Here is a 24,595-nt window from a genome sequence, read left to right as displayed (position 1 = left end):
AGAACAATTCAATCTGAAATTGTTTATTATAATACAGATGGACTTATTGCTTGTATTTGTTGAAAAATATACGAGGAGAGGACCTTGAAAAAATAATCGCATATTAAATCGCAATCGCAATATTAAGGAAAATAATCGCAATTAGATTATTTTCCAAATTCGTTCAGCCCTGTTCCACACGGTGCGATAGATTTGATATTGTGCCAACAGGGAAGTTTGTCTCCAATGCTGCTCACATTTAGCGTCCTCCACAGTACAAATAATTAATAAGAACAATAAATTCACGCAACAATAAACAACATTACGTAAACAGAAAGCACATAATCACAAGCACCGTACACATGAACAAGCCAAATAGTGAAGACACCATGGAACTGTTGAACGTCACCTCCAGCCTGAAGAAACCTTATGAACATGTGGACTGAGGCAGGCACACAAGTTTTCCTACTTGGGTTACCTTTTGCTATCATTTGTATTCTACATAAAGTCCCCAGTGTGCAGACAGAGGAGCTGCAACTGAAAATGTGACTAAAGATGTTTATTTCAGATGTTTCAGTCCAGTGTGGAAAGTGTGGCAGGCTGATTCTACACAGTAAATATTTGATTTGTGTGTGCTTGCTGTTTGAGTTTGGATGAAAGTTTTAGTATGAAGTGGTTTTATTTTATAATTTAAGGTCACAGGGCTGATGAATAATTCCATTACTGGTTCATCTGTTGATTCATGGCTCAGTGAAACAGCAGAAAAAGCCTCATTGGTGGTTTCAGTAGGCCTGTGTTCTTTTTTTTTTGCAGCAGCTTTTAAAAACCCAAACAGATCCGGCTCACACATTTTCACACAGTTCATCAGCTTCACGTGAGATAGGAGATGGCAGCAGTCATAACAGCTCAATGCACGAAACGCTCAGAAAATCTGACTTTAGAAAGACTCAAACAAACACCTGTTATCAGCATACTCTGCTCATTCCGTTCAATCAGGTCAGGAATCAAAACAATCTGATTTCTATTTCACAAGTGGTATTATAACAACATGCTGAAAACCCCTCAAAAATTCTGTCTGGGTAAAATAAAGCCAAATGAGTCCGTCTGTAGGTGTGGGTGATGACTGAGAGATGCTTCAACTTCAGCCCAACTTTAAAAGAGTCAAAGCAAACAGCTCATGTAAACAGCTGCTCTCACACACAGACATGTGTGTGTTCGTTTCACTATGTATTCACTCAGTCACACCTGTGTCAGGTGGTCTCCAGAATCATCAAGATAAGAATGAATAAGATGATGATCAATCATCTGTAGTGCTGCACAGATAAACAGAGGAGAAAATCTAAATACGTCCCCTGCAGAGTGTGAGTGTGAGTGTGAGTGTGTGTGTGTGTGTGTGAGTGTGTGTGTGTGTGTGTGTGTGTGTGTGTGTGTGTGTGTGTGTGTGTGTGTGTGTGTGTGTGTGTGTGAGTGTGTTTGTGGGCGTGTTAGAGGACAGATGCAACACCAGTCTGTAGTAGGACAGGCGGGGTTTCCTGAGGCTGTGTACAGGGACTCTTGTCTGTGTGCAGCTTTTCACTTCCATATTAATCATCACTACTTAGAGGAAGAAACCCCTGCCTCCATCCCAATACACACACACACACACACACACACACACACACACACACGCATTGCATCTCAATTTCCACGCTCTCCTGGCTCTCGGCAGGGAGTTGCCAGGGGCAACAGGAGGGTCGGCGCAGTGTGTCAGTCACATACAGGGTGTGTGTGTGTTTGGGTGTGTTTGTGTGTATGCTGTGATATGAGATGAAGACATGGGTCACAGAAATCAGATATCATGAGAATGCTGTCTTTAGGTAATTTTGTTTGTGTGTGTATGTGTAATGTGTTTATGAGTTTGCCTGTGTGTGTTGATGTTTGTGTCTTGCATTCATAGACCAGGTGAAAGTGAAGGAGGGCTGTTATGTTTTGCTTCTGAAACATCAGTTATGACAGAGGAGATACATACACACACACATGCACACTAGCATGCACACACACACACACACACACACACACACACACACACACACACACACACACACACACACACACACACACACACACACACACACACACACAGACGCAGTAACGTGTGAAATGTGCTGATAGCTCTTCCGGCTCAGCACCTGTACCTTCATATCAGTGTTTACTCTCAGTCTGAACCTCGTCCTGCTCCGTGTGTGATCCTCTGAGCTGTCACTCAGGAAAGACTCTCCGTCTGCTGCAACACTTTTATATTCATTTATAACATGATATATAAACCTGCCTCATGTTCTCAGACACACAGTCACAACAGGACTACACAGTAGTTTCATCTTTATCATGATAATCACATCCGTAGTCTGGATTCATCACAGCTGTGTTGTAGAACTTGAGTCCACTGAAGTCCGACTAAATTACCAATTTTCTGGACTTGTTACCCGACTTGCACTTGAGCTTTGATGACTGGGACTCCAACTTGAGCTTTGACTTTCTTTGTATTTCAGATGAAATGATTTAGAAATGAAAGAAAAACTGCTTTGTTTTAATTTGTCTTGACGAGGAAGAAATGATGCCAACACAGGCATTGTGTTAAATATGAAGACCAGCAGACAGACACTGAGTTAGAGCTCATTTACACACAGTTATATTAATCTGACTTCGTAATCAGACATTAGAATATAATCACACATTATATATGTATCTCCTATCATACAGGGCTAATTCAGATCAGTGTTTTCTGACAGGGAGATTTTAAACGTGACACCTAACATAGAAAAATCTAACAATGAAAGACACAAAGGTCTTCACAGGTAGTTCTATAAAGACATTAAAGTGACAGTATCTGAATCAGACATCAGTCTGTCCTCTATCTGTTTAAAATGATTGACAGCCAGGAAACAGTCGTTATCTCTGATTAAATGCCAAGAATTTCATTTTGGCAAGCGGACTGAAATTTATGATGATCGGCTGATAAAATGTGACAAAGACGTCAAACTGTCATATGCTGTCAGCTCTCACATCATCACCACTGTCATAAAACAGGGTTCGTTGTTTCTCTCTGGGATCAGGATGGAAAAGATAGACGAGAAACTTTAAGTTAATTGTGTTTAGATTTGTTACCTGAGAATAAATCTCAGATAAGAAAACTTTGGTGAACTTCAGTCTTCTGAAAATGGTGATGAAGAAGAAATTATTTCATAGGAAAACTGAATTTTGGTGTTTCTACTAAACTGTAACTGTTGTATCTCTGTTACAACCCATTTTCTATAAGAGTTAGGTCACTGTAAAATTGTTCAGCATTAATGGAACCTTCACAGATATGTAAGCTAACCATGCCATGGACACTTCTGATCTCCATACCATCATGGATGCTGGCTTTGAGCTGTGAGCTGATAACAAGCTGGGGTGTCCCTCTTTGGAGTTGAGGACAGCATTCCATGATTTCCAAAAATAATGTCAGATTTTGATTCATCAGACCCCATGACAGTTTTCTACTTCCCCTCAGTCCATCTTAAACAAGCTCAGGTCCAGAGAAGTCTCCAGTTTTTCTGGATCCTGTTTATATATGGTTTCCTCTTTGCACAGTCCAATTTTAACCTGCATTTGTAGATGCAGTCATGAAATGTGTTTACAGACAATGGTTTTTTGACGTGATTTTGAGCCCATGCAGTGATTTCCACTAGAGAGTCATGTCTGTTTTAATGCAGTGCTGCCTGAGGGCCTGAAGATCAGGTCCATCCAGTCTTGGTTTTGGTCCTTATTCCTTTTGTACAGAGATGTCTCCAGATTATCTGAATCTTTTAATGATATTATGTACTGTAGACGATGAAATCTACTCATTCTTTGTCATTTTACTCTGAGGAACATTATTCTGAATCGTTGAACTATTTGCTCACCAGACTCTCATAGAGTGGTGAACCTCTTCCCATTTTTCTTCTGAGAGACTCGGCCTCTCTGGAGTGTTCTTTTTATGCCCAGTCATGTGACTAACCTGTTGATCAATAACCTCATTAGATGGAGATGTTCCTCTCCAGGTTTTTTTTTTAGCATTACACAACTTTTTCAGTGTTTTGTTGTTCTTGTACCAACTTTTTTGATACTTAGTATTTGCACACACACATTTCATTTGTAATTAAATGTAAAGTTTAACTGATTTAAAAACCTTGAAAAATCTGTTTTCATGGTATTGGTTGTAATTCAGTGCTCTTGTTTGCTCTGATATCGTGTTCTAATCCCAGCCTCCATTAGCCATAAATGCTTTAGTATTGATTATTCAGTGTGCTAGTACACAGTGTATTGATTGATAGACATGCAGGCAGTATTTACAGATCAGGATTCACAGCAGTGATCCAAATATCAGTTTATTCTCTGACATATCTTCAACCGTATATTTTCTCTGCATCCTGTGTTACTGCAGCATTATCAATGATATTATTTATTTAAGCCTTTTGTTGTACTGCAGCTATTTATCTCAGTAACACAGTCTTTACTTATAGCAGCTGTCTGAATGTTAGCAGTGCTCACATGATTCTGCAGTATATATTTATGTAAACTTCACCTCAAAGAAACTGACCGAACCAAGAGACTGATGCCAGCTCTGCAGGGCACCGTTAGCTTAGCTTAGCACAAAGACTGAAAGTAGAAAGAAACTGTTAGGCCTGGCTCAGTAGTCTCTGTGGACTGGCATTGATCAAATACACTTAGAAAACCCTGCTGGCAAATAACGCTCGTTTTGTGCAATGAGGCAGTTTATGATACTGAGTGTTCCATTAAATGTGCCTGTGTGTGTGTGTGTGTGTGTGTGTGTGTGGACTGCATTTTAAGGGTTTCTTGATTGCATCTTCTCCTATTGTTTGAATCTATATTATTTTACTGCACATTCTTGAATCATACTTTACAGTTGAATATGTTTGAAGCAAAGCTTGCACGCTTTAACCTTTGATGTTTGATCATAACACTCAGTTTATGTAAAAGAAGAGTTATTGATTGATATTGTTATGAATCAAGGACATAAAGCAGACACAGTGATATAACTGTTTTATAACCTGAAATCTGAATTTAAGAGCATTATCTTTTTAAGAATGAGAGATGAGACTCTATTCTGCAGATTTCTCTTCTTTGTCTGACTTTCCGTCTGCCCTTCACCTCTTCATTTTTCCTCTGACCCTCTGTCTCTCTGTCTCTCTGATTGTCCGTCTCTCCGTCTCTCTCTTCTTCTGACTGGAGTAAATTGGATCGTTATCACCTTTACCTCCTTTATCTGCTCCCTCTATCTGTCCCTGCTCTCTCCTCCCTCATCAGCGCACACACAGATGGAATAAGAATGTGGATAGTTGAAGTGCAAAAGGAGCTTTTTGTGTTTTATAACTCAGCTCAAGGCCATAATGGTTGTATATTCAAAGAGTTTTATTAAATCTCATGATCAGCTGCGTGAAGCACAGCTGAGTTAAGTCCAGGGTTTATTTTCAATAATGTTGTTTACAACAATTAAACCAGTCTTAATTTTGTCTTGTGTTATAAATGACACAACAAACCCACCTCTTTCCATGACAGTGGGGATGCTGCAGCCCTTCAGAGACGGATGGAAATTGGTGCATGAACTGTAAATGATTATTCAAATCAGTGAGATGAGAAACTAATCATTATTCCCTTTTTAAACAGCAGAGGGCGCTGTCTGCCTCTGTCGTTATGTCTCTTCTGTCTCTGTTTTAGGAGATCTGACCTCCATTTCCATATTTTTCATTTTATACCTATAAGATCAACATTTATCCATAAACTAGCGTACGATCTCTCTCTCTCTGCTCTTGTGGTGTAGAGGATCTGCACTGAGATGAACCATCCATGTCTAAGTTCCGACGTAGCCTACTTTGCACGTAATTTAGGACTGAATTTACGCCCTTTGAGGTGTTGCACCAGCTGAGGTAGTTCTATCGTAGGTATGAGTCAAATCTTAAATCCTACGCCTAGCTCTGAGTAAGTCCTCCGTAAAATAACTGGTCTTCATGGTTTATATTGTTTTGAATGGTGGGATAACATAGAGGAAGAGGAAGAGCAGAGGGTGGAGTCTGACTTTGATCCGTACTCCTGCTTTCCTTTTCCGTTAGTGGAGATGATTTAATCTGTACCATTATTACTGGCGGTGTTGTTGACAATTTAACCTCTATATGACTTTCTAAGTTCTTCATTCCTTATCTTTTTACCTTTTCCCAGTCAAACATGCTAACAGGTCTCTGCTTCCACCTTTTTTTTATCTCTGTAAACTGAACATCTGTAGGACTAAATGCTTTAAATCATCTTTAAGTCACCTTCAAATTTGATTTTTTTGACACTTTTCTGATTATTTTGTGATGTTTTGGTTGATAGAGCAATTATTCAGGTAGATATTGACTCAAACAATCATCAGGCCGATCAATATCTGTTTGTCATCTTGAATCCGATGTATCCTTCTCTGCCTCACTGTCTTATTTCTCCTTGAACCTCTGGATCCCTCCCTCCCTCCCTTCCTCCTCTCAGCTGGAAACACCTCTTCCCAGTTTGTCTGTGCTTGACCTCTGACCTGCATCATGATGGGGTCTACACTGTGCTTGATTGGATGATTTACAGACTGTAGAGGGGAAGAGAGGGGGTGGGGCAGGAGAGAGAGATGTGAGGAGTGGAGGATAATGAAAGTGTAAATGGATGGAGAGAGAGATTAATGATGTTGATAGAGAGAGAGAGAGAGAGAGAGAGAGAGAGAGAGAGAGAGAGAGAGAGAGAGAGAGAGAGAGAGAAAGAGAGAGAGAGATATCACAGACACAGAGAGAGATGGAGGTCTTGATGTGATTTCCCTGCAGATCCTTTTTCACTCTCACGTTATGGATTCCATCTTTCTGTTGAACCATCCCTCTCTTCCCGTCTGCACTCATCCTTTCCTTCATCTCTCACAGAGCTCAGGCGTGGCAGCTCTACTGAGCCCTGCGTTGTGTTTTTGTGTGACTGCAGTGTTTAAATGGTTAACTCTTGGTTCATCACAACCCTGTGTAACTACAGTTGCAGAAAAGATCTAACCAATCAAGGGAGCGGTGTTTCTCATGAACCTTAATAAACTGAAAACTAGTGAAGAGTGATGTAACAGCTGTTTGTGGTTAAAATCATCTCCCTGAGTTTGAAGTAGGGACAATCAATTGCTAATTTATTGATGTTGCAGTATGAGCAAGAAACACGTCGCATAAATTACAGAATGGGTCTCATTCATGAAACGTGAGTAAATCTGTGTGTAGATTTGCACATAAAAGCTCACGCTACTAAAACTCTACTCCGGATTCATGAACGGCGTGGGAAACTCAGGTTTGAACTTAAACACGTGTGCAAGATCATGAATGCCAACCCATCGTAAACTGACAGCGCGCTTCCGGTGATTATCAATTAGCATGAATCCCCGCCCATGAATAGCAAACAATCACCATATAAGGACACAGACCTGTGCATCTGGTCGGCCTGCCCTGCAATCATGGCGCAAGGAAAGAAGGATAGAGAGCCAAAAAAGAACTTCTCCGAGGCGGATATTTAAATTATTTTGGGTGAAGTGGAATGTAGGAAGCACATTTTATTTTCTATGGATATAAAATGGTAAGTCTCTACATATAAAACAAACGCATTTGTATAGAAGACTACATTCTTACCGACAAGCCAGCCGTCTCTTACAACTCCATTCTCCAAACGGGTGCGAACTTATGAAGCTGTCATGCGTCCCATCGGGCCACCGAGCCACCGAGCCACAACGTTGAGCAACACACAGTTTCCTAACATATCAGCTGAAAAATGAACGGATTGAAAGTTTTTCCAGTTTATGTATGCAAATGCATCATCAGATGGTGCCTTGATGAGTATGTGTGTGCAGTCTATGGCACCGATGACATTTGGCATGTTGGCCAGCGCGCTAAACCCCCCCTTTACCTCGATTTGCCGTTGTGCGCCATAGGGGGAATTGAATGTACTCCGGCCTTAACTCAATAATGCCAGCAAGTACTGTCGGTAAAATGTGGCTCATTGATGGCTGGGAGATTCCAGATCTATCTGCCATCTCCAGCTGGAAGGTCCCTGTGGCTAAGAATCCCAGCACGGAGGGCACCTGCAAATGTGCGGGTATGGCGTGGCTTCTTTTAGTTGGCCTTGTCAGATTAGGCTCCAGTTAGTCTGTGTGGTTTTTAACAAGTAGTTCACATTCTAAATAAACCTAATCTAGATCTCAAGCTTTAATTGCCAACTAAAAAAAATAAGGTAAAAAAAAATAGGTTATATATATTTTTTTGATTTTGTCATGTTTAAATTACGTGTCTCAAAGGCGTCTTTGTGTACGCAGATGGAAATTGTAATTTCCGACAGTGACAAGCAGTATTATGTGTATTCCTACATTTACACAAACTCTACACACAGTCGGAAGCAGGTGTAGATTTTGTGAGTAGTAACTCACAGATCAGCGCTACTAAAAGATTGATGAATCTGCGGAAATTTCTGCTGCACACGATTTACACACAAATTTGTGCTGCTCACTTTAATGTTAGATGGAGGCCTGCATGTTATTGGCCATTTACACCCTATTGATGCGGCCCAATGTAGCTATAACCTGCTGCAAGCTAACTTCACACTAATTGCAGACAGGTATTAGATTGAGCTCTAAAGGATTTGGTTTCACTTTTGCGGAGCTGTCATGTTATCCACCTTTAAGAGATGCTTTGAATGGGCTTGTTTGCCCCCATGGATTTCGTTGCTGCTGTAACGCCTCTTTACACGGGGCGCTTAAACTTACAGGCCATCTGGCGCCCCCTGAGCAGTCGTGTTGTCCTTATAAACAGTGTTATTTTACCTCTGCTCACTGTGCTGTCCTTCCTCCACCTTCCTCATGCCTTATACCTTTTTATTAATTTGGCCCTAAACATTTCCTCATCATTTACCTAAATTCTTTCAAAATAAAAGTCTGAATAGCGGGACTTTATTCCACTTTATTTACTCTCTTATACCCAGCTTTTAGTGAACCTTAGTGCAGTAGGCACAGGAGGAGTATCCACTAAAGAGTGAAAGCAAAATAAATGCACACCTTTTACAATCCATCAAATCTTCCAATGCAAAAAATCCGCCTTTTATAATTCCTCTAAAGCACAATTTAATCCAATAAACATGCACTTTGTGATGCATTTGGCTCTGTTGTAGAGGGTTATTTTGTTCCTCCTCTTCGTTCTGCATCATCAAACACATTTTGATTTGTTTAAGGCTGCTCACATCGTCCTTTAAGACAGAAGCAGAGCAGACTGGTCCAGGTCCAACTGCTGTTGATCCCTCTGCTGTGTGGTGTCTCGGGCTGTGAGGGTTCAAATGTCTGTGTCATTGCAGAGAAAAACAAGCATATGAGGATATGAGATTGTTCCTGGTTCCATGTGTTGCACTGCTTCAGGTGAAGAAACATACCTTTTGAACATGTCCATGCCTTTGTCAGCTAAAACATGCTGCAGCTTTTACTTTGCAGTCACTCTGGGTACATTCAGAGTGTGCAGACAGCTCAGCCTGAGACTGAAGCAGGTCCTGTTCCTCTGTAGTTAAATTCTGCAGTCGTCTCCTCAGTCCTCTCCTCATTTGTCCCCTCAGTTGTCTCCTCAGTCGTCTCCATGCTGCAGTCAGAGAAGCAGCTGGCTAACAGGAGCAGCTCCTGTGGGACAGACTGACGCTGTGACCTCTGCTACAGCTCTCAGCTCCACGTTCACTGTGAGTGTATTTGTTAGAGAGAATCTGCTGTCTCACTCACACAAACACAGAAACATGTCGCTGAGGAGGAGGTCTGCATTCAGACAGGGCAGCTACTGTTTTTCTGCTGTCCCTGTCCTATTGTCAACATGTTGTCTTTCCGTGCCATTCACAGGAGAGAGTTAGATCAGGATTTTATTTAAACGTTGGAGTAACAGAGTCCAGAGACAGTGAGATCACACTTTTATCTTAGGATGTAATGGGACACATTTGCAGTCTGTGATGAGCTCTTCACTGTCTTTTGTCTGATTCTACATCTGGTCTGAATTTATCATAGGGATGCACTTAAACTTGTTAGGGCCAGAACACCACTCACACATGTACAGATTAAGATCAGCAACAGAGAGAGGACATACCGCCCCTGTCCACCAGGAGCGCCAGAATCAATGCAAACTGAAAGTGCCTCACAGCTTTAAGGATCAAAGATGAGCGCTGCGTGCAGAGAACAGTTGAGACCTGTTCAGATAGTTGACTGTGAATAACTCTCCTGTAGAAGTGGAAGAGTTCAAACATGTAAACAGAGACAGAGTTCAGTGAATAATATACTCTGGAGAAACACTCCCTGGAGAGGAAAACAACTAACACTACAATATGATGTTGACAAACTGGCTGCTGCTGCAAAAGCTGAAAATGTATATACTTTTCATCACATGCTTTAAGAGTTGTTACGTTCAATATTCAGAGAAGCAAAGTGCTTCTGAGAAAGAAACAGACCTACAGCCGTATTTTTAAACAGAAGCTGCTGTCAGAGAATGACAGACAGAGAAAGCAGATAGCAGTAGTGGATCAGCATAGAGATAAAGTAAAGACAGAGAGAGCGCTGGTGAGTCAAAAAATCAGTGACACTGAAAAGTGAGAAGTTGTTTTCAGACTTTTTCAAAAGCACTTATGCTCCAAAGAACTTATAAACACGTCCACATTTCTGCACTCAACTGCAGGAATGTGCCAGTTAGGTTGGTTAGCAGCTCCAGTTGCTCTTGCTGCTGTGTGTCTCTGCTCTGCCCTCTGTCACAGCCTCTACCCCACTGACTCTCCTCATTCACATGTCAGCACATAAAAAATCCGGTCCTTTTAATAAAGACTTAGGTTTTATGTGTCGGTCTGTTAAAGACTGAGAGCAGAGGGGAGACACAGTAATGTCACCTGCTCCTTCTGTGTTTTCTGTCAGTCCTGATCTACGGACTGTTGACAGGGAGCTTCACAGCACTGACCAATGACTGACGTCCATTAAATGACCACATCAGTGAGGACATTATAAAACACAGACACACTCTCTGCAGACACACACACCAACACAAACTTCCTCTGGATTAGGATGATAACTCAGAGCTAATTTTTTTTTTATTTAAACATTATTTTAATCTAGATCTTATTTATTTTGTCCTTCATTAATATTATCATGATGTCAGATGTTGATGTGTGTTCAGTAAGTCTTTTTGAAGCAGCACTGTGTCATTTTCATATTAAAATTTAAAATGATGTTATCGTGACAGCTCTAATTCACATGGAGTCAAATGCACATAATACAAAACACAGCAGCAGGTAGAACAAATGTCTTTATGTAACCATCAGGAGGATGATTATTTATCCAGCAGAGAGTTACATCAGACATCTTCTGTGTCCAGATCAATCTTTCATCTCTTCTCTCCTCCCTCTAAATGGTGCTTTCACTTCCTTTTCCTCATCTCCTCTCCTTAAACTCCCATCATGCCCCTCTCCTCCTCCCAGTCCTCCCAGCCCTCCCGTCATCTGTCCTGTCCTCCATATCTTCCTGATACACCACTCTTTAACCTATCTTTTCCTCCCTCACACCTGACCACACACACATATACACACACACACACACACACACACACACACACACACACACACACACACACACACACACACACACTGCTCAGTGGTGTGGAATGGCCTTTGTGAGGAGTAAATTGCTTGGCCTCTTGGTTCACAACCAATTCACAGGATGGCAGCTGCAGATTAAACCACTGTGTGTGTGCGTGTGTATTGTGCGTTTAGTATTTGTGTGTGTATGTGTGTGTCAGTGTGTGTACATCACAGACCACACAGGCTTCAGTCACCTCTCTCTATCAGTCCATCTGGTCTGTCTGTCTGTGCTCTCTCTCTCCTCCTGTCCCCTCAGCTCATGAAAATCAACACAGCTGTGATTTATGGATCCGTACAAAACAGCATGAACTCTTCATTACACTGGTTATTGAGTCATTGATATTTTTAGTCCACTTTTCTCTATGTGAAGGATTATTCTAGTTGTTCTGGTCTCAGTCCTGGATTAAATGTTTCTATCATTAATGGTAAATTCACGAGTTAAAGTTAAAACTGTGGTCTCAAAGCATGAAACGGTGCTCTGAGATGTTAGGTGAAGCCCGTTCAATCTACACGCATGTAAACATAAAACAGATATTTACATTTAGGGCCTGTTTCCACTAGTGTGTGTGTGTTTCTTCTGCTGAAGATTTGCTTCTGTCCAGAGGAATTTAAAAAGGCATGTCCTGGTGTCAGCAGCTGCTCAGACCTTGATTTGACACGCTGAAAATTATGAGTGTGGATAGTTCCTCCTCTGTAAGTACCCCCACCATTGATGTTGAAAAAGCTGAAATCAATAGTCACGCCCCTTCCTGACATATTGGTCAGTAAAGGAAATGTGACATTGACGGTGCGGTGATCTTCTCAAAGTTAAACTTGTAACTTAAGAAATTAGCTCTGATCGTTGACTTTGACTTTATGTTACACTGTATAAAATCCATGACAGAAGATTTTATTCACTTCAACTTCTGCATTAAACTGCTACTGAGCCCAGGTCAAAGGTCACCTGTGTGGTCAAAGTCTTATGTAGAGGCTGCTGCAATTTAACAGAGACGAAGATGGAGCTTCACGTGGATGACATCAGGAGAGTTTCTGCTGAGTGAAGCTTTAACGTCCAGAGTTTCTGCTGACGGCTCCAGAAACAACACCACACATCAGCCCGTACATGTTATATTCATTAGGATCTGTGTGTGTGTGTGTGTGTGTGTGTGTGTGTGTGTGTGTGTGTGTGTGTGTGTGTGTGTGTGTGTGTGTGTGTTTGTTTTTGTTACATTGTGGGATCCGAAGTATGTTAGCCCACTCACAGCGTGGGGACCAAAATCTTCGTGGGGACCCAAATGCTGGACCCCACAAATATAACCTTAAATTCAGTTCAATAAAGATCAAAATAGTGGCCTGTGAAGTTTTCAGGGTTTTCCTCACTTTGCACATAAACCCGAAAAAGTGTGCTTTGGTGTGTGTCGGAAAATTACTCAGTATCGGCCTCTAGTGGCAGAGAGTGGTACCGCCCCCACACACACTCTACACACACTTGGCTAAAATATGCAGGAGCATGCAGCCCTTTTTTGATAGAGGCTTCCTCTTTTAGTTGATTAACAATAATATAATAATAATAATAATAATAATAATAATAATAATAATAATAATAATAATAACATAATCTTTATTTATATAGCACTTTTTGAAACAGGGTTACAAGCTTTACAAATGAGAAAGAAACTTAAAGACGATAAAAGAGGATGTTGGAAGAATAAAAACAACAAAGGTAGAAGATTAAAATACCACAAATCAAAAATATATAATATTAAACTATAAAATTAAATTAAAACCGCAAGCGGATATGAGCAGGCCCCCACACAAGCACCACCTGGGGCCCGTTTCAGAAAGCAGGTTAAGTGAAAATCCCAAGTAAGTCAACCCTGAAATGAGGGGTACTCCGGTTTTTCGGTTTCTCAAAGCCAGTTCAGTGCAACACTGACTCAGTTACCTGGGCAACATACTCCCTGAAACTAACCTGCTCGCTGGCAGGTTTGCTTCACCTAACCCTGAGTTACCCCTGCCCTAACTGAAGCATGCAGACTGAAAGCAGTCGTACGGGGGGCACGGCACGGATTAATAAAGACAATACACCCAGTTCTGCCAACTATGTAAACGTGATAGAAGTGAAGAGGCAGGTAAAAATAGCAGCGTAGCAGAGTGATATGTGACAGACAAAAACGTCGATCGGACCCCCCTCCTCTCTGTGACACTTCAGGGCACGCTCATTGTTCTGCAGGGATTTTCATCTGTTATATCGGCCCTACCTGCATGAAAGTGTGTTACAACCTAGGGTTAAAACCCGTTTTTTTAAGTTAAATATGTTCAGGGTCGATGAGTGTGCCTGCGACTTAAGGCCAAATTAAATATAAATATTATACCTCCCGATGGACGCCTCTAGTCTTAGTTAATTTCGATGAAAAACATTTAATTTCCGAAAAACCTTTTCACAATAAACGTCCCCTCATGTTCCGTAGTCCCAAAAAAATTTACTTTGAAATGGCTATAACAGGAAGCAGCATGTTATCAGCTGCAATATCTTGACAGAAAGAGTAAAATAAAGAACTGTTAAATTATATTACCAGGGGAGGAGAGGAGAGGAAATTCAGATAATCAAGATTTAGTAAGAAGCTAAAAGGCCTGAGTTCTGAACAGAAAGAGGATTATAAAAACCTCTTTCTGTGGTCTCAGGCTCAGATATGAGTTGAATGTTGCATTGCAGACTTGTTTGATGGGGGCCATAGAGAGATAACATTTTTTCACATGCATGATCCCTTATCATTTTGAAATACCACAAAATATCATTACCCCAAAAATAAATGATATAAAAAAGGAAATAATTAATTAATAAAAAAATAAACTAATTAATGAAGGAATCAATCAATGAATACATAAATAGGTAGTATAGTATGTATGTATAAATGGCATATAGTATGTGTGTGTATGTACGGTTATGGGGGGGGTGGAAATATCTGAGTGAGTGAAAAACTCAGGACGGAACATTTATTTTTTCTCCAGTTAATCCTCACGCATCGACTTGCTCAGTCATTTTCTGCCACACGAGCTCTCGCTCTTTTGCTGCTGCCACAGTGTTGCTTTATTTTCTGACGATATGCTCGTTTTCTGCATACGCGGTCATCAATATCTCCAACTTAACTGAAGAGAAGTAGGAGGATCGAGTGTTTTTTTCGCTTGTTGCCATGGTGAATCATGTTATCTGTGTTCTATTGAAGAGGGCTTTTTATATCCTCCTATATCTTGAGCTTCACTCAGGGTTACCTTCACTCAGAGTTGATTGAAATAATTGTTATCAGCTGTTCTGAAACCGAACACTCTGAGTTTGACAGCTCAGGGTTCCTCAACCTAGGGTTCAGGTTTTGACTCTGTGTTTGTTAAACTTGCTTCCTGAAACGGCCCCCTGATGTTTGCCACCGCCTGGTGTGCACCACCGCCTGATGTTTGCCGAAATAAACATGTTTACAGCCTGGTACAAAAGACGAGTGTAGTCGCACTCGCTCGACAGCAGCAATATGGCTGCCGCTGACGATTGGCCTCAAAACAGTGCTTCAGAAACAGATGGGTGACGTCACGGATACTACGTCCATTATTTATACAGGGTGCATCTCAAAGCTGTTAACCGCAGTCTCCTCTCCTCTCGCTCGAACCGGAAGTAGTTACTGACCCGCCATTTTTAATTGTGTCCCAAAGCTCTTAACTCTGCTGGAGGAGAGAGGAGAGAGGACGGAGGAGACCTTAAAACAGTCACTAAGGGTGCCCTGAAACAGAACATCAACATCCGTCTGTGTGTGATAAGCTGAGATTAAAAAGGGTTTGATGTGAGTTTTAAACACGAAATACTGAACATAAAAGCTAAAGCTATTAAACCAAAATAACAGGATCACTCCTGAGTTTTCTATCTGATTGTTTATTTCAGATTCTCTGTCTGATTAAATTGTCATATCGTCTAATATCATGGATAGAATAGATATATTCATGGTCAGTTGTTTCTCCTGTTAGTTTCCCCGTTTGTTTTCGTTTTCTTCACGAAGAGAATTACAGTGTGACAGTAAAGTTTGTCTGTTTGTAAAAACACTTGTTATATTTCCTGTCATGTTAATAAAGTTTCATATCAGGCTGATCATTAATGAGCACGGGGTTTGAAAAGAGATGCATGGTTTATATTTTCTCTAAAAGGAATAAATAATTTAATAATGAGGCATTTTACTGGTGAATCGATCCGCAATGATTCAGGACAGAATAAACAGAGAGCTGATTCTCTTCATGTGCAAGTGTTTGATAAATATAAACAGAGCTCTGTCTCTGTGTTTACCTGTTTAACAGAGTTATTACAGTGAACATGTGTGCATAAACAGACAGCTGTCAAAGCCGTCATCACAAACCGATGGAGGAAAGCACGTCTCATTTCTCTTAATACAAATCTCCTCGTTTCCTCTCATCCTTTCATTTCATCGCATCTCTGGTGGGCGGGGCTAAAACGTGAGTGAAATACTCGAGGATGGAAGTTAAGAGCTTTGAGATGCACCCACAGTCTATGGTTGGTGCACATAGAAAACATGAATGCTAAAAAGCTAAAAGTTTAGTTTCACTTAAAAACAATATTGTCTGTCATAAAAATTAAAAAAAATCGTACAATAAACATTGGAACTACATGATAAATCGAAAAGGTATTATTTTTCTACTAAATGAGTGTTTTTTTAATGGAACAACGGATTGGGTAGCCTTGATAATACATATTAACATGCCAGGCGGGCGGACATAAGAATCATCTACTTGTCAACAGCACCACCCGTCCAGGATGTGCTCACTTTACAGAGCAAGCGCTCCTTAACTCACGCACGGAGGAGACACATGGAAGAAGCACTTGATGGAGGAGAAAAAAACAACAAAAGTGGTGTTAAAACTAAGGTAAGTTTTACTTTTATCTTCTCAATTGTGATTTATTTTAGTACACTACTTTGACGCAGTTGCAGTACTTTACTTTACAGGTCTAACCCACACCTATTTTACTCCAGCAAAAGCTAAGTGGCTAACGCTAATCCGGCATGGTTGTACACTGATTAGTCCTTGTTGTGTCTGGCTGTTTTAGTTGAAAACAATAATGTGACACAGGGTATGTTTTTGTTCACCTGAGCCTTAGTGTGAAGTTAAACATGCTTTTTAAATACAGTATTTTAGCGAATGAGTGTTTCAGACATGAAGCTGCATTTTCGAGATACTAGGGCTAATTGAATCACTCATTTAACACGTGCAAGAGCAAGTTCACGTTTTTCCTGTAACATGCATGCACAGTGGTCACAGTTTGTAAGTTCAGTGGAGGCTTATGCCAAATTAATCCATGAATGTTATTCACATTTATTTATTTACCATGAACCACAAATTTTTACCTGTAACAACCACATTAATATTCACAGTGAATGTTGATGTGGTTGTTACCTGCAGGTGTGTCACAGTCCCTCTTTTTGGTCAGCATCTATGTTCTTTAGATCAGGAGCTAGTGTTTCCCATTGAATCATGTCTCTTCGAAGATTCCTATGAATGTCTTTTATTCCAGTTTGCATGCTTATAGAATATGTCACAGGTAGAGATCATTGTTTTCTTCAAATCAACACTTTCTGCATGTGTTTAATAAAGTCTGTTTTAGCTATATAAATTCATGTTTAAATGAAATAAAACAACAGATCATCTAATGTTGAAACAGAGGTGGCAGTCGCAGCAGGGTGCTGTTAAGACATGAAGAGCATGTTATGGTTATGATTAAGGTTACATTGAAATTGCACTGCATTTGATTACAGGATCTTTAATGGCTTCACTACGACGGAGGATATCACCTAAGCAGGATGCAATAGAGCATGCTGTGAAGGGCGTCGACAAGACCGCAAAGTTGGAAGTGAAGTATATAAATTCAGTCAAAGGTATGAGGTTTAAGATTTCATTATGATTTCATGTTGTTATTTTGTAGTATCATAGCTTACCTCTTTATGGTGCTAGGTTTATGTAAAGAACTTTCTGTTCAAAGGATGTGAAAATGTACAACTGTGAAGCTTCAAACATCAAACCTGTCTGTTCATGCCAGGTCGAGGGGTCTTTACAAAGTCCCATTTCAGTAAAGGAGACTTTGTTGTGGAGTACCGAGGCGAATTCTTAAATTCCGATGAATCCCTGAGGAGAAGAACAATCTATCATGGCAGATGTTCTGTCTTCATGTTTGAATTCCAATGGAATGAAAAAACTTGGTGGTAAGGCTTAGTGTGACTTTACACCTCTTTACACCTCATTTAAAAGTCTTCCTGTTAGGGATATGAGTAAAGAATTGACTAAAGTTATTTTGCTTTAAAGATGTGTACTTATGAGATGTTTAAGTTGAAAAAGATGAAGTGATCTTGCCTTAAGTTCTCGTTCTAAGACATGGTGGTACATTGTTCCAAGATCCAATCAAAGATTTAGCAAGGACCTCTTAAATTATTAATATTCTTTTTAAAGTATTGATGCAGCTCAAGAAGACAGCAGTCTAGGGCGTCTGGTCAATGATGACCACAAGAATCCGAACTGTAAAATGAAAAAGATCCTGGCAGACAGGAAACCACACCTCTGTCTCTTCGCTGGGAGGGACATAGATGCTGGGGAAGAGATAACGTACGACTATGGTGGATCTGATTGGCCATGGAGAATACAGGTTTGACAAATTTGACAAGTTGTTAGCACTTTAAGTATGTTTTGATATCATCAGGATCAATGTTAGTGAAGTCAGAGGTCTGATCCGAGTCACATTCAGGTTTTTATGATGTTCAGGAGACATATTTAAGTCTGAAATCAGAGTCAATTAAATCCCTTTTAAATAAGCATTGATTCTGCTTTCAAAGATTTAAGTATTTAAAAAAAAATCTTAATCCTGCTTCGTTTTATATTGTAAGTACTTATAGTAATGTATATTATTTGTTTTATTGATGCTGAACTTTTTCTTCAGGATAGAGCCCAGCTGACTGAGACAGACCCCTCAGAGAATGAGACCTGGAGCACCTCAGAGCAGACTCTTCTGGGTCCTGCAGACTCTCAGATAGAGGTACAGAGTTGTGCTGATCATCTTCTCTGGTCTTTGAGGTGTTCATACTCTAGTTTTGAACCTCTCCTGTTTGATGAGCTCCATTAATCATGTTTACATATCATTAGGATCAATGTTAGTCAAGTCAGAGGTCTGATCTGAGTCACATTCAGGTTTTTATGATGTTCTGGGGTCCAGTCAGGATGTTGAATTTCTATTACCCCTCCCCCTCTCTTATACACACACATCTGTCAGGTCCACAGTATTTGTGGGGACCTCGTTAAGTGAGTAACACTCTACACATTTAATACTAACAAGTTTGAATTTTTCTGTGCATTTAACTCAAATAACAATTTAAATATCATGAGTCCCTAAACTAAGGTTACTCTTGTCCACGGTTGTTGTACCAGCTGTCAGAATCAGGACGTTTTAGCTCTTCTGGCACTACTTTTGCTTGGTATCAGTGTTGTTTGATAGAGCGGGAGACATATTTAAGTCTGAAATCAGAGTCAATTAAATCCCTTTTAAATAAGCATTGATTCTGCTTTCAAAGATTTAAGTATTTAAAAAAAAATCTTAATCCTGCTTCGTTTTATATTGTAAGTACTTATAGTTATGTATATTATTTGTTTTATTGATGCTGAACTTTTTCTTCAGGATGGAGCCCAGCTGACTGAGACAGACCCCTCAGAGAATGAGACCTGGAGCACCTCAGAGCAGACTCTTCTGGGTCCTGCAGACTCTCAGATAGAGGTACAGAGTTGTGCTGATCATCTTCTCTGGTCTTTGAGGTGTTCATACTCTAGTTTTGAACCTCTCCTGTTTGATGAGCTCTATTAATCATGTTTACATATCATTAGGATCAATGTTAGTGAAGTCAGAGGTCTGATCTGAGTCACATTCAGGTTTTTATGATGTTCTGGGGTCCAGTCAGGATGTTGTATTTCTATTACCCCTCCCCCCTCACTTATACACACACATCTGTCAGGTCCACAGTATTTGTGGGGACCTCGTTAAGTGAGTAACACACTACACATTTAATACTAACAAGTTTGAATTTTTCTGTGCATTTAACTCAAATAACAATTTAAATATCATGAGTCCCTAAACTAAGGTTACTCTTGTCCACGGTTGTTGTACCAGCTGTCAGAATCAGGACGTTTTAGCTCTTCTGGCACTACTTTTGCTTGGTATCAGTGTTGTTTGATAGAGCAGGAGACATATTTAAGTCTGAAATCAGAGTTGATTAAATCCCTTTTAAATAAGCATTGATTCTGCTTTCAAAGATTTAAGTATTTAAAAAAAAAATCTTAATCCTGCTTCGTTTTATATTGTAAGTACTTATAGTTATGTATATTATTTGTTTTATTGATGCTGAACTTTTTCTTCAGGATGGAGCCCAGCTGACTGAGACAGACCCCTCAGAGAATGAGACCTGGAGCACCTCAGAGCAGACTCTTCTGGGTCCTGCAGACTCTCAGATAGAGGTACAGAGTTGTGCTGATCATCTTCTCTGGTCTTTGAGGTGTTCATACTCTAGTTTTGAACCTCTCCTGTTTGATGAGCTCTATTAATCATGTTTACATATCATTAGGATCAATGTTAGTGAAGTCAGAGGTCTGATCTGAGTCACATTCAGGTTTTTATGATGTTCTGGGGTCCAGTCAGGATGTTGTATTTCTATTACCCCTCCCCCCTCTCTTATACACACACATCTGTCAGGTCCACAGTATTTGTGGGGACCTCGTTAAGTGAGTAACACTCTACACATTTAATACTAACAAGTTTGAATTTTTCTGTGCATTTAACTCAAATAACAATTTAAATATCATGAGTCCCTAAACTAAGGTTACTCTTGTCCACGGTTGTTGTACCAGCTGTCAGAATCAGGACGTTTTAGCTCTTCTGGCACTACTTTTGCTTGGTATCAGTGTTGTTTGATAGAGCAGGAGACATATTTAAGTCTGAAATCAGAGTCAATTAAATCCCTTTTAAATAAGCATTGATTCTGCTTTCAAAGATTTAAGTATTTAAAAAAAAATCTTAATCCTGCTTCGTTTTATATTGTAAGTACTTATAGTTATGTATATTATTTGTTTTATTGATGCTGAACTTTTTCTTCAGGATGGAGCCCAGCTGACTGAGACAGACCCCTCAGAGAATGAGACCTGGAGCACCTCAGAGCAGACTCTTCTGGGTCCTGCAGACTCTCAGATAGAGGTACAGAGTTGTGCTGATCATCTTCTCTGGTCTTTGAGGTGTTCATACTCTAGTTTTGAACCTCTCCTGTTTGATGAGCTCTATTAATCATGTTTACATATCATTAGGATCAATGTTAGTCAAGTCAGAGGTCTGATCTGAGTCACATTCAGGTTTTTATGATGTTCTGGGGTCCAGTCAGGATGTTGAATTTCTATTACCCCTCCCCCTCTCTTATACACACACATCTGTCAGGTCCACAGTATTTGTGGGGACCTCGTTAAGTGAGTAACACTCTACACATTTAATACTAACAAGTTTGAATTTTTCTGTGCATTTAACTCAAATAACAATTTAAATATCATGAGTCCCTAAACTAAGGTTACTCTTGTCCACGGTTGTTGTACCAGCTGTCAGAATCAGGACGTTTTAGCTCTTCTGGCACTACTTTTGCTTGGTATCAGTGTTGTTTGATAGAGCAGGAGACATATTTAAGTCTGAAATCAGAGTTGATTAAATCCCTTTTAAATAAGCATTGATTCTGCTTTCAAAGATTTAAGTATTTTAAAAAAAAATCTTAATCCTGCTTCGTTTTATATTGTAAGTACTTATAGTTATGTATATTATTTGTTTTATTGATGCTGAACTTTTTCTTCAGGATGGAGCCCAGCTGACTGAGACAGACCCCTCAGAGAATGAGACCTGGAGCACCTCAGAGCAGACTCTTCTGGGTCCTGCAGACTCTCAGATAGAGGTACAGAGTTGTGCTGATCATCTTCTCTGGTCTTTGAGGTGTTCATACTCTAGTTTTAAACCTCACCTGTTTGATGAGCTCCATTAATCATGTTTATATATCATTAGGATCAATGTTAGTGAAGTCAGAGGTCTGATCTGAGTCACATTCAGGTTTTTATGATGTTCTGGGGTCCAGTCAGGATGTTGTATTACTATTACCCCCCCCCCCCCTCTCTTATACACACACATCTGTCAGGTCCACAGTATTTGTGGGGACCTCGTTAAGTGAGTAACACTCTACACATTTAATACTAACAAGTTTGAATTTTTCTGTGCATTTAACTCAAATAACAATTTAAATATCATGAGTCCCTAAACTAAGGTTACTCTTGTCCACGGTTGTTGTACCAGCTGTCAGAATCAGGACGTTTTAGCTCTTCTGGCAGTACTTTTGCTTGGTATCAGTGTTGTTTGATAGAGCGGGAGACATATTTAAGTCTGAAATCAGAGTCAATTAAATCCCTTTTAAATAAGCATTGATTCTGCTTTCAAAGATTTAAGTATTTAAAAAAAAATCTTAATCCTGCTTCGTTTTATATTGTAAGTACTTATAGTTATGTATATTATTTGTTTTATTGATGCTGAACTTTTTCTTCAGGATGGAGCCCAGCTGACTGAGACAGACCCCTCAGAGAATGAGACCTGGAGCACCTCAGAGCAGACTCTTCTGGGTCCTGCAGACTCTCAGATAGAGGTACAGAGTTGTGCTGATCATCTTCTCTGGTCTTTGAGGTGTTCATACTCTAGTTTTGAACCTCTCCTGTTTGATGAGCTCTATTAATCATGTTTACATATCATTAGGATCAATGTTAGTGAAGTCAGAGGTCTGATCTGAGTCACATTCAGGTTTTTATGATGTTCTGGGGTCCAGTCAGGATGTTGTATTTCTATTACCCCTCCCCCCTCTCTTATACACACACATCTGTCAGGTCCACAGTATTTGTGGGGACCTCGTTAAGTGAGTAACACTCTACACATTTAATACTAACAAGTTTGAATTTTTCTGTGCATTTAACTCAAATAACAATTTAAATATCATGAGTCCCTAAACTAAGGTTACTCTTGTCCACGGTTGTTGTACCAGCTGTCAGAATCAGGACGTTTTAGCTCTTCTGGCACTACTTTTGCTTGGTATCAGTGTTGTTTGATAGAGCAGGAGACATATTTAAGTCTGAAATCAGAGTTGATTAAATCCCTTTTAAATAAGCATTGATTCTGCTTTCAAAGATTTAAGTATTTAAAAAAAAAATCTTAATCCTGCTTCGTTTTATATTGTAAGTACTTATAGTTATGTATATTATTTGTTTTATTGATGCTGAACTTTTTCTGCAGGATGGAGCCCAGCTGACTGAGACAGACCCCTCAGAGAATGAGACCTGGAGCACCTCAGAGCAGACTCTTCTGGGTCCTGCAGACTCTCAGATAGAGGTACAGAGTTGTGCTGATCATCTTCTCTGGTCTTTGAGGTGTTCATACTCTAGTTTTAAACCTCACCTGTCTGATGAGCTCCATTAATCATGTTTATATATCATTAGGATCAATGTTAGTGAAGTCAGAGGTACCATTTTACTGTGATTGAATATATGCCTTCACTCGTCAATTTCATTTTGCTCTGTTTTAATGTAGTGTAAAGTTGTTCATCCGTATGCTTTTGTGTTTTTCATAGTTGTTATGTTTTTATTTTCTGTAGGGTTCAGATGCAACTGGTCCCCTCTCCTCATTAAATAGAGACAGGCTGGTCGACTACACAGATTCTGATGAATCTCTGAGTCCATCTATGAATCCTGACTCTGAGCTGGAAGATATTGCTATCCCGAGGCTCAGGAGAACTAAAAGCATAGTGGTAAGCAACACACTGACAATGTAGGGAAAAGATTAAAAGTTTATATGAAAAGTTTTATCAGTTTGGGGGCTTTATTTTGACTTTTCTTTATTATTTTTTTCTCTAGATGAAATACCAAACTTGTTTTGATTCAGATGAGCTCTTTGACCCCACCTCTGACGACAGTGGAGAAGAATATGTACCGGTGACTAGTGGGGACTCTGATGGTACAGACACGAGTGAAATTCTTGATCTAGTTGACCCCAAAGAGAGGGGGCTTAATAGCCTGAACTTTATAAATGCGGATGAAATCAGAGATTCATATCCCTCTCCACCAGAAGCAAATGTCTCCTCACAGCAGGACAGAGGGCGCTCACCCACAAGAAGGAGAAGCAGCTCCGGTTTGATACGTAAAAGGCAACGCTTAATTAGTGCTTCCTGTCATACGACATCATCCAGTCATGGTCACTCATCACAACAGAGGGACGTGGGAGATACTGGTGACCGGTTAGAAAACTCAATGATGACCCCAGACCAAACTCTTCCTGACAGTACCTCGTCACCTCTTACTGATGGAGTTTCTGATGGTTCTCTTTCCATCCCTGCTACCTGTAAAAAGGAGAATGGGTCAAGAATCTACAACAAAAAGCAGTATTGTTTGTACTGTAAGTTGGGTGTTGTAAAACTCGCAAGACATTTGGAGCGAGCTCATCTCAGTGAGTCAGAGGTTGCCCAGGCAATGTCCTTCCCTAAATGCTCCAAAGAAAGACGAATGCATCTAGAACATCTCAGAAATAGAGGCAACTTCGCACACAATGTTGATGTAATGAACTCTGGCGTTGGAAGTCTTGTTCCTTGTAAACAGCCAAGACAGGATACCAAAGCTGAGGATTTTCTCCATTGTGCATATTGCCAAGGCTTTTTCGCGAGGAAACTCCTCTGGCGTCACATGAAGACCTGCAAGTTTCGGCCTCATGTTCCACAGAAACAACAGCCTGGAAAAACCCGTGTCCAGGCTCTCTGTGCATTTACTGTACCTCCACCTCCTGGTGTTAAACATGACTTGTGGAAACTTTTAA

At 40.1% G+C, this 24,595-nt stretch overlaps 1 protein-coding gene and 1 long non-coding RNA gene across 2 annotated transcripts in view; both read left to right on the top strand.

Annotated features, from left to right (window-relative positions):
- Nucleotides 1-24,595, top strand: part of bcar1 (BCAR1 scaffold protein, Cas family member) — a 102,134-nt gene that overhangs the window by 6,700 nt on the left and 70,839 nt on the right. The window lies entirely within an intron of this gene.
- LOC117814277 lies at nucleotides 16,218-18,493 on the top strand. The gene is made up of 3 exons (XR_004631544.1): nucleotides 16,218-16,566; nucleotides 17,454-17,573; nucleotides 17,735-18,493. It is a non-coding gene; the product is annotated as an uncharacterized LOC117814277 (long non-coding RNA).

The sequence above is a fragment of the Notolabrus celidotus genome, chromosome 6, assembly GCF_009762535.1.
Source record: "Notolabrus celidotus isolate fNotCel1 chromosome 6, fNotCel1.pri, whole genome shotgun sequence".
Lineage (NCBI taxonomy): Eukaryota > Metazoa > Chordata > Actinopteri > Labriformes > Labridae > Notolabrus > Notolabrus celidotus.
This window is presented reverse-complemented; position numbering and strand designations above follow the sequence as displayed.